This window comes from Drosophila montana, unplaced genomic scaffold (assembly GCF_035044405.1).
Source record: "Drosophila montana isolate Dmon_TW-CO22-7 unplaced genomic scaffold, ASM3504440v1 contig_599_1, whole genome shotgun sequence".
Taxonomy (NCBI): domain Eukaryota; kingdom Metazoa; phylum Arthropoda; class Insecta; order Diptera; family Drosophilidae; genus Drosophila; species Drosophila montana.
In genome coordinates, this window is record NW_026998916.1 from 816,249 (window position 1) to 826,180 (window position 9,932).

Consider the following 9,932-nt stretch of genomic DNA (forward strand, 5'->3'; position numbering starts at 1 on the left):
CCTCCAGCGAAGCAGCATCGGCGTCGCTTGCATCGGTGCAGAAGGGGCTTGTAACGCCTTCATCAGCGCAAAGGGATCCGAAGACTCAAAAATGGAAGTTATTCTCCAGACTGAGAATCAATTTCAGATTCGGACTATATAACAAATCGAGAAGTCAATTGAGAAAAAACTGGAGAGCATCGTCTTGTCGGATGCCGCTTTCCATCGGCTCGGCAACGTCTCCTTGGTGCTCGGTGCGTATCTTTATCCGCAAATAATCCGCCCGGGTCTGGTACCCAGCCAAGACGGTATACCGGTGGAGCAGAAAATGTTCGGATGGGTCTCTCCGGATCCTGAAGCCAGTGACGTCCGGCGTGACACCTGACCTCCCTTCTTTCCAAGGACCTCCAATTGCAATATTCGATACAAAACGCACTATGCTAACATTATTTTTATAACCATAACCACATGAAAGGAAAACAAACCCCACTACATTTACAGCGGCTAACAAAAACTGTCCAATTTCAAACCACGATTAATGTTTCGATCAACAGCTATCCTTGGGTAGACCTCTACTTAGGGAGCTTATATTCGTAGTCTGCTAACCTGTTGTCTTACTGCGTTGAGTTCTGCCTAAAATTCTCATTTATTCGTCTCTCCTTATCACTTACTGCACTGTTAACTGAGCCTTCTATCAAGGCCTTCAACTGATTCGGATCCATTTTTAATTTTTTTTGTTTGGTTTTGTGTGTTGGTTCTGATTGGATCTGGCTTTTGTCTGGCTGTCGTCGTCTGTCTCGATTTTCCTTTATGACCAATTCATCAAAGTTCAGCGGACAATTTTGAAACAATCAATGGACACTTTACAATCGGCAAATGTATAAACAGATTAAAAGTTGCGATACTGTTTATATTTTTATGAATTGAAATCGTTTTTTTAACATGCTGCCTTCATGATTGAATAGCGCTTAAATTTCTAATTAAATTTGACTACAGTTTTTTTTTTGTTCGTTTATTGTATTGAATCAAAAATAGCATACATTTTTATTCCAACACAGTTGGCTTAGGTGATATTACGCCAAGCCTGGTTGAGTCGGGCAAACGTCAAAGGCGGCGTTTTTAAGTAAGGCTGGATCGTCACGTAGGTAGTCAGGGGACTCTGGGGCGTCTCCTATGTCGTGGTTGGAGGAGGTCCTTGAACGATCTTCTCTTGACCCTCCTGACTACACACCTCCCAGCGAGGTCTCTTGCTACCCGGTTGCAATGCCGCTGCAAGCGTTCGTTGTACCGGTTGGCGAATGCTCCGACTTGGCTGTCTATGGTCTCCCATTTTAGGTCTCTGTGCAAGATAGAATTTCTGACGACTGCAGTTTTCCAATTATTTCCCGTTGGGCGCCAATTATGTCTTATTCGTCTAATAGTCCAGTGGTGCGTGGGTATAGGTCGTGTTCCAGACATCCCAATATTCGTTGTATCCCAATTACAATGATTCAACGACTTTAGCTGAAGATTGAATATGTCTTTTTTTTAAGAGGTAGTGATGTGTTTAAGTGAAACTTGAATTAAATTTGAAGCGAGCTACAGCAACCAGGGCGCTGACCAAACCTTATGATTTTTCAGCAAACCATATGATTTGTTGCCCGTGTTCACTGTCAAGAGAGGCTTACTTGTTAATTCACATAGTCTAAAAAGCTTACATAGTTTAACAAATTATGAAAATTTAATGCTAAAAGCCCTATTAGAATACACAATTTTCTAATAACATCACCGACCGATGGGGGTGTTTTATTTGCCCGTCCGGCCACCTATGTACCTTTTCACAGCTAATTTTGGCAGTGACGAGAAAATATTGTTCTTAGAAAAAAGAAAGAAAGAAATTATTAATAAAGTTAAGAAATGTATACTAGACATACAGAGTGTTAAGTAGATTAGATAAAATATAGTGATGGGAAATCACCGAACCAATGGTTGAAATTTATAGCCTGTCCGGCAAGCTATGCCCCTACTCATAGCTGGGAATGGTCAGTGAGTTCCCGAAGGTATCCTAAAAGCAACGGAGAAAAGGGAATAAAAACTATTGTAATTTTTATATAACACGCGAAAAGAATTGTGCATATTGTAATCTGTTGTGCACGTACGTAGGAATAAAAGGCGGTTATTCCAGGTAGGTCTAGACGGAACAGAGAATTGAAGACGCATTAACAGGAAAGAATAATCTAAGTCGCCAACAATCAACTAATGTAGGAGGACAACACCGAGGATGGCCTACGGTTGGTTAACGACGGAAGATTTAGAAGAAGCAACCTGCTGGAGTAAGATGGCAACCGATGAATGGAGTCCCAATTTAAACCTCGTAAGGGAAAAAGCAGAAATTGCTTCTGAACAGATTCAATCGGATCCTAGCTATTGTTATACTGCGGAGACCAGATGAAAGAGTAGTATGCAGGGATTGGGCGAACAAGAGAGATAAATACAAGTTTGGTTAGGAGAGGACGGTTAAACTCTTTAAACCAACGTTTAATGCATCCAAGTACACTTTTGGGCTCATTAACCATGGTAGCTCTATGAAGATTGAAGCAGAGCTTAAAATCAAAAAGAATTCCTACATCCTAAACTGTTGGTATACGTCGCAATGGAGTATTGTCGATTGTACAACTTAAGGTCATAAACATACACTTTGAACAATTTAGATGCGATTTATTGGTCGAATACCAAAGTTGCATAGCGTATCATATCATCATGACGAGACTTATGTAGGGGATTAATGTATGAAAGTATAAGTTTCACATCGTCCGCATACATAAGTACACAGGTGAAAATTTTTTTTAAAAATAGTAAAGAATAAAGTCCAAAATGATTACCTTGTAAAATACCAGAACTAGCGAGAATCTGTTTTGAGGCAGTCAGCTTTAGCATTACTCTTTGGATCCTACCTGAGAACTCAGAAAAAAAGTTCAACTTAACTATGGAATATTAAGCTAAGTCAATACTCGAACTAGACTAAATAATTTTAAGGTTCGATATTCTGAGAGCCCACTAGAGTGGCTCCGAAGAAGCAATTAAAGGAATTGAGTTGGGAATACAATCATCTAAGGGGGAATTCAAGGTGTTATGAAACTGGTGCCAGGCACGGATAAAAAGGCGTAGGTGTTTGTACAGAAGTACAAGACACCTGTAATTTGTTATATTAAACTTTCTTGTGGAGAGGAATGCTATAAGATTCTTTCCAAAGAGATGGAAGGACATAAGATTTAAGGAATAGATTGAAAAGCTTTAGCAGTGGACGTAGAAGGAAAGCACTACACTCCTTGAATAGACAACTAGGAATATTCTCAGGCCCAGGAGAGTAAGCTGATTTTAAAGAATTTATATAGGTTAACAGAATCAGAATCATTGCTAGCTTCTCCATCCCGAGAGAAAAGCAGAGGGCAAACTTTAAGATTTACGCTTCAAGTTTACAAAATTTTAAAACTGTCTCGGATTTTGGGCCAATTGCCTTTTCCGACGAGTAAAATAATGCGCATAGCACTGAGAATTCAGAAAAAAAAGTTCAACTTGGCTATGGAATATTTAGCCAAGTCAATACTCGAACCTAACTTAGTAAACTTTTTAAAATATTTAGACTAAATAATTTAAAAGTTTGATATTCTGGGAGCCCACTAAAGTGGCTTTGAAGAAGCAATTAAAAGAATTGAGTTGGGAATACAATCATCTAAGGGGGAATTCAAGGTGTTATAAAACAAATTAGGAGCAAAATTCTTATCAACCGACTCATATAAAAAAGACCAGTCGGTTGTATGAATACGTTGATTAAGCAAGTTTCCTTTGCAAAAGCAACGGAGGGGCTTGTGGGTAGCAGATAAATAGAAAATAAGTGGATTGCAATTGAACATTGCAACCTCCAAAGTCGGTCAGCATACATCCTCAGGAAGAGATAAAGGAGGGGACCTGGCACATTAGCAATAAAGTAATCGTTGACAAATACAAGTTCAGGTGTTCTATTCAAATCATTAGAAATCGAATTGATTTGAAACAACGAAAGGTCTAGCATGGAATTTATAAAGTCATTCTGTGCTGAGGATACTAGATAATTTTCGGCAGTGAAGAATTACCAAGAGATGATTGGTAAATTAAAATCACCCAACACTTTAAATAGGTCATTTCACGCACATGTGTAGAAACTTCTTTAATAGAAGTAATATGTTTCATATAGACTTGAATATCAGAAGAAGGAAACATAGTCGCATGTGATATAAATATCGCGTGATGCGAAAGTCACCTTAATTGAGGTGTACTAAAACAGAAATGTTCTGACTGGCGAGTGGCTTTAACGGCAATTAATACCCAACCACCTGGATTCAGTCGATCAATTCTAGGCACAATGGAATTGTTCGAAACAGCTTCAAAATAAGATTAGGTAGAATTTAACAATGTGTCTGAACATGCGATTATATCCGAATCGAAGGAAGTGCTGGCCACAAAAATATTCCTTTGCTTAGAAAAGAGATCTCTGAAATTCGGCAGACGAAAATAGTTATTTGTGGCAGTAACAAAAGGACCTTGTACCGAAGGGAAGGGAACGGTGACAGGAAAAGGCTGGTTATTCTTTTTTGATTAAACTCGTGAACAATCATGTGAGGAGGCCAAAATTTAGGATCACGTGAAACATTAATTTTAAATGATGCTATCTCACGAGGTGTGGAGAAATTATATTTAGCAATTGACATGCTAGCAGAATATTTGCTAGAAATATAGGCAGCCAATGAATCACAAGTGGTGTCAGACAAAAGCCGGGACACAAAAACTTGCTTCCGAGGGACAACAACAGTTAAAATAGGAGCTGATGGGGCTGAAGGTAATACAGGAGTTGGTGGGGCCGAAGAGGCACCGTGATTGCTTTTAATAATCTGGGCTAAATTGCGCGCAGGTCTACCTTTGCGGCCAGAGTCTGACGGTGCTGAAGCAGCTACGCTGACTGGGCAGGTTCAAATACAAGGTCTGCTGGTACCACAGGGGTAATAATCGGGCAATCGCATGGAGAAGGCGATAATGACAGCATTGGAGACAATGCAAATGCAAATGGAGACAGGGCAAATGCGAAAACTGCGACTCTTGCCGGCGATTGAGTAGAGACTCGAATTTATATTTGCTAAGCAGCTTGAAACTCGAGTCAAAGTTACTCGAGAGCTGATTAGCCACTACATTAAACACACTTTGAACAATTTATATGCAATTTATTGGTCGAACACCAAAGTTGCATAGCGTACAAATCATCATGTTGACGAGACTGATTTAGGGGATTAGTGTATAAAGGAATAAGATTCACGTCGTCCGCATACATAAGTACAACGAGAGGAAATCTTTTTTTAAAAAAGTAAAGAGTAAAAGTCCAAAATGACTACCTTGGAAAACACCAGAAGTAGCGAGAACCTGTGTTAAGGTAGTCAGCTTTAGCATTACTTTTTGGGTCCTACCTTTTTTAATAAGAACAAATCCAACGCAAAAGAGACGGAGGGATACCTAAACGGCCAACCTTACGGAGTTAAAGAGCATGGTGCACAGAGTCAAACGCCTTACTGAAGTCAGTGTAAATGCAGATTAGTCGTAGTTGACTGATTCTTTACGAATTCATGTTTAACAGGGGAAACAACTGATTTGCAGAAATGCAGCAAATTCTATGTGATAATTTTTCAAATAATTTAGGGATAGCGGACAGTTTTGCAATGCCCCTGTAATTTGTTATATTAAACTTTCTTGTGGAGAGGAATGCTATAAGATTCTTTCCAAAGAGATGGAAGGACATAAGATTTAAGGAATAGATTGAAAAGCCTTAGCAGTGGACGAAGAAGGAAAGCACTACACTCCTTGAATAGACAACTAGGAATATTCTCAGGCCCAGGAGAGTAAGCTGATTTTAAAGAATTTATATAGGTTAACAGAATCAGAATCATTGCTAGCTTCTCCATCCCGAGAGAAAAAGCAGATGGTAAACTTTAAGATTTACGCTTTAAGTTTACAAAATTTTAAAACTGTCTCGGATTTTGGGCCAATTGCCTTTTGCGACGAGTAAAATAATGCGCATAGCACTGAGAATTCAGAAAAAAAAGTTCAACTTGGCTATGGAATATTTAGCCAAGTCAATACTCGAACCTAACTTAGTAATCTTTTAGACTAAATAATTTTAAAGTTTGATATTCTGGGAGCCCACTAAAGTGGCTTTGAAGAAGCAATTAAAGAAATTGAGTTGGGAATACAATCATCTAAGGGGAAATTCAAGGTGTTATAAAACAAATTAGGACCAAAATTCTTATCAACCGACTCATATAAAAAAGACCAGTCGGTTGTATGAATACGTTGATTAAGCAAGTTTCCTTTGCAAAAGCAACGGAGGGGCTTGTGGGTAGCAGATAAATAGAAAATAAGTGGATTGCAATTGAACATTGCAACCTCCAAAGTCGGTCAGCATACATCCTCAGGAAGAGATAAAGGAGGGGACCTGGCGCATTAGCAATAAAGTAATCGTTGACAAATACAAGATCAGGTGTTCTGTTCAAATCATTAGAAATCGAATTGATTTGAAACAACGAAAGGTCTAGCATGGAATTTATAAAGTCATTCTGTGCTGAGGATACTAGATAATTTTCGGCAGTGAAGAATTACCAAGAGATGATTGGTAAATTAAAATCACCCAACACTTTAAATAGGTCATTTCACGCACATGTGTAGAAACTTCTTTAATAGAAGTAATATGTTTCATATAGACTTGAATATCAGAAGAAGGAGCAACATAGAAGCATGTGATATAAATATCGCGTGATGCGAAAGTCACCTTAATTGAGGTGTACTAAAACAGAAATGTTCTGACTGGCGAGTGGCTTTAACGGCAATTAATACCCAACCACCTGGATTCGGTCGATCAATTCTATGCACAATGGAATTGTTCAAAACAGCTTCAAAATAAGATTAGGTTGAATTTAACAATGTGTCTGAACATGCGATTATATCCGAATCGAAGGAAGTTCTGGCCACAAAAATATTCCTTTGCTTAGAAAAGAGATCTCTGAAATTCGGCAGACGAAAATAGTTATTTGTGGCAGTAACAAAAGGACCTTGTACCGAAGGGAAGGGAACGGTGACAGGGAAAGGCTGGTTATTCTTTTTTTGATTAAACTCGTGAACAATCATGTGAGGAGGCCAAAATTTAGGATCATGTGAAACATTAATTTTAAATGAAGCTATCTCACGAGGTGTGGAGAAATTATATTTAGCAATTGACATGCTAGCAGAATATTTGCTAGAAATATAGGCAGCCAATGAATCACAAGTGGTGTCAGACAAAAGCCGGGAAACAAAAACTTGCTTCCGAGGGACAACAACAGTTAAAACAGGAGCTGATGGGGCTGAAGGTAAAGCAGGAGTTGGTGGGGCAAGAGGCACCGTGATTGCTTTTAACAATCTGGGCTAAATTGCGCGCAGGTCTACCTTTGTGGCCAGAGTCTGACGGTGCTGAAGCAGCTACGCTGACTGGGCAAGTTCAAATACAAGGTCTGCTGGGACTACTTCAGAGGATACCACAGGGGTAATATTCGGGCAATCGCATGGAGAAGGCGATAATGACAGCATTGGAGACAAATCTTAATTGCCAGGCACGGTCAATAAAGGCGTAGGTGTTTGGACAGAAGTACAGGGCAAATGCGAAAACTGAGACTCTAGCCGGCGATTGAGTAGAGACTCGAATTTATATTTGCTAAGCAGCTTGAAACTCGAGTCAAAGTTACTCGAGAGCTGATTAGCCACTATATTAAACATACACTTTGAACAATTTATATGCAATTTATTGGTCGAACATCAAAGTTGCATAGCGTAAAAATCATCATGTAGACGAGATTGATGTAGGGGATTAGTGTATAAAGGAATAAGATTGACGTCGTCCGCATACATAAGTACACCGAGAGGAAATCTTTTTTAAAAAAAGTAAAGAGTAAAGGTCCAAAATGACTACCTTGGAAAACACCAGAAGTAGCGAGAACCTGTTTTAAGGTAGTCAGCTTTAGCATTATATTTTGGGTCCTACCTTTTTTAATAAGAACAAATCCAACGCAAAAGAGACGGAGGGATACCTAAACGGCCAAGTTTAAGGAGTTAAAGAGCATGGTGCACAGAGTCAAACGCCTTACTGAAGTCAGTGTAAATGCAGATTAGTCGTAGTTGACTGATTCTTTACGAATTCATGTTTAACAGGGGAAACAACTGATTTGCAGAAATGCAGCAAATTCTATGTGATAATTTTTCAAATAATTTAGGGATAGCGGACAGTTTTGCAATGCCCCTGTAATTTATTATATTAAACTTTCTTGTGGAGAGGAATGCTATAAGATTCTTTCCAAAGAGATGGAAGGACATAAGATTTAAGGAATAGATTGAAAAGCTTTAGCAGTGGACGAAGAAGGAAAGCACTACACTCCTTGAATAGACAACTAGGAATATTCTCAGGCCCAGGAGAGTAAGCTGATTTTAAAGAATTTATATAGGTTAACAGAATCAGAATCATTGCTAGCTTCTCCATCCCGAGAGAAAAGCAGAGGGCAAACTTTAAGATTTACGCTTCAAGTTTACAAAATTTTAAAACTGTCTCGGATTTTGGGCCAATTGCCTTTTGCGACGAGTAAAATAATGCGCATAGCACTGAGAATTCAGAAAAAAAAGTTCAACTTGGCTATGGAATATTTAGCCAAGTCAATACTCGAACCTAACTTAGTAAACTTTTTAAAATATTTAGACTAAATAATTTTAAAGTTTGATATTCTGGGAGCCCACTAAAGTGGCTTTGAAGGGGGAATTCAAGGTGTTATAGAACAAATTAGTAGCAAAATTCTTATCAACCGACTCTTATAAAAAAGACCAGTCGGTTGTATGAATACGTTGATTAAGCAAGTTTCCTTTGCAAAAGCAACGGAGGGGCTTGTGGGTAGCAGATAAATAGAAAATAAGTGGATTGCAATTGAACATTGCAACCTCTAAAGTAGGATGATATACATCCTCAGCAGGAGATAAAGAAGGGGACCTGGCACATTAGCAATAAGGTACTCGTCGACAAATACAAGATCAAGTGTTCTATTAAAATGATTAGAAATTGAATTGATTTGAAACTACGAAAGGTCTAGCCTGCAATTTATTTAGTCATTCTGGGCTGAAAGTACTAGATAATTTTTGGCAGTGAAGAATGACCAAAAGATGCTCGGTAAATTAAATCACTCAACCCTTTAAATATGTCATTATTACACACATGTGTAGAAACTTCTCAAAGGGCTCAAATTTCTTATTAAATTTGACTGCAAGTTTGTATTTATTTCCCGTTCGGCGCCATTTATGTCTTTTTTCTAATAGTCACGCGGTGCGTGGGTATGTAAGCTACAGCTGGCATCTTGTGATTACACAAGGCTTCGCCAGCAGCATAAGCCAAAGTGCTCACCATACACCTCGTGGAGAATATCACGCTATCGTTGCGGCCGGGCGCTGACCGAACCATATGATGTGTCGGCACCATGATTGCTCGTGCTCTCGTATCAAGAGAGGGTTACTCGTTAGTTTACATAGTAGAAAAAGTGTATATGTATAATTTGTTAATTTCGTTGTCTACCTTACTGTACCAAAAGATCTCTTACTCTCCCGCCCGCTGCTGTTCCCCTCCTGATCCCCTTTGCCGCTTTCTTGAAAATTTCCCTCTGGCCCGGTAAACTCCATCGGCCAGTCTGACACCGTCGGTGTGTATTTTTCGGACCGATTATTTGATAACGTTGTTTTTCTAGCCGACACATTAATCATCCCGGATTTTTGCGGTATAGGGTTTTTTTTAAACATTTTTTTCGGCCGGCATACGTCTAATTTTTTTATGAGTTTTTGTTCGGCATAAATTATTTATTATTTTCTTCTCGGTACAAGGTTTTTAATAC